General features: G+C 64.7%; 1 protein-coding gene across 2 annotated transcripts in view; it reads right to left on the bottom strand.

Annotated features, from left to right (window-relative positions):
- The window catches only part of KIF21B (kinesin family member 21B), a 27,565-nt gene that overhangs the window by 6,866 nt on the left and 19,093 nt on the right, over positions 1–1,606 (bottom strand). The gene's annotated exons all lie outside the window — the stretch shown is intronic.

Genomic DNA, 1,606 nt, shown 5'->3' with positions numbered 1-1,606 from the left:
CAGCTAACAGGGTGGGGGTGGGGAGGGGCCTTGGGGAGACAGGCCTCGCTGGTCCCAGGCTCTTGGCTGCCTCACAAGCTGGGGACCCCTTGCCCCCCAGAGCAACGTGGTGACTGCTCTCACCCTGCCCAGGAGCTGCCCTCTCCCAGCAGGGACCCCCAAACCCGCTGTCCCCGGGAGCCTGGACAGTGCTCGGGAGCTAGCTCTGTACACAAGTGGGCCCGACACCAGGCCCACCAGGCAGGACAGGACAGGCTGGGATGCCAGGCCTATCCAGAGCTGCTGAAAAGGACCTGTGACTGTCAAGGTGTGGGGCTTCCTGCCCTGGATGATGTGGAGGTGTCTGGCTGGTGAGGGGGCACCCCGGCTGGTAGGGGGGCACCCTGGATGGTATGTGCGGCTCCCTGACTCGTGTGGGGGTGCCCTGGCTATTATGTGGAGGGCGCACTGGCTGATGTGGGGGCACCTTGGCTGGTGTGGGGTCACCCAAGCTGGTATGTGGGGTTACCCTGGATGGAATGTGGGGGGCACCTCACTGGCAGGGGCACCCTGGCTGGTATGTGTAGCTCCCTGACTCGTGTAGGGGTGCCTTGGCTGTTATGTGAGGTCAAACTGACTGGTGTGGGTGGCACCCTGGTTGGTGTGGGTGGCACTCTGCTGGGTGCGAGGGTGCCCTGGCTGGCACGGGGGCATCCTGGTTGGTGTGTGCAGTTCCCTGGTTTTTGTGGTGGGGGGGTGCCCTGGCTGTTACGGCAGGGAGACACCCTGTCTGGTATGTGGGGGGCACCCTGGCTGGCGTGCTGGTGCCTTCCTTCCACAAGGGGAGACAAAATGGGTCAGGAGAGGAGCAGTATTTTGACCCAGGAAGGGGCATTTCTGTGGGGAGGCGTGGGTGCAGGCAAGGACTACACTTGGTAGCCTGGGCTCCCCTAGAGGACAGCAGCCCCCCCTCCACCATCTAAGAGGATAGAGAGGCCAAAAGGAGACCACTGGGGCTGCAGAGTTTGGGGGTTCCTTGGAGTATTGAGGGCATAGAGGAGAGCATGGGAGGTCCAGGCCTCCCCCTTCCCCAAGGCAGATCCCCACGTGTCAAGATAACCCTCTTTATAATACAGGGAAGACGGTCCTCACGGCTGGTTCACAGCTCAGTGGAGTCGCGAGTGTGCAAGCAGGGTGCAGCTTAGGGGCCATCACACTGGGAGGTGAGCATCCAGCAGGGGTGGTCAGCGGCGGGCGCTGACCCCTCCGTGTGACCGTAACAGGGTCTCCTTCTGTGGGGACAGTCCCCAAGGGGCCCGAGCATGAGCGGTGGGGAGGGGGCACGACTGAAGCTGGGGGAAGGAGCCTCAGAAGAATTGGAGGCACAAGGGACAGGCGAGCAGTTCTGAGGAGGCCCCCGGGGTGCACGGCCACAGCCCCATGGCCTCCTTCCTGCCTTCTCCCGCGGCCCCCGAACACTCGGGGACGGGAGGGGCCCACGCTCAGCACGGAGTGAGACCAGCACGGTGTGTGCAGGGTCTCCTGCTCCCCGCACGCCAGTAGGAGGGCCTACCTGCAGAGCCCTGGCCTGGCCCCCGCCCCGCCCCGCCTCCTGGCCCCGCCCACA

Source organism: Bison bison, unplaced genomic scaffold (assembly GCF_000754665.1).
Source record: "Bison bison bison isolate TAMUID 2011002044 unplaced genomic scaffold, Bison_UMD1.0 scf7180017864524, whole genome shotgun sequence".
Lineage (NCBI taxonomy): Eukaryota > Metazoa > Chordata > Mammalia > Artiodactyla > Bovidae > Bison > Bison bison.
Note: the sequence above shows the minus strand (reverse complement) of the source record. Positions and strands in the feature narration are given on the sequence as shown.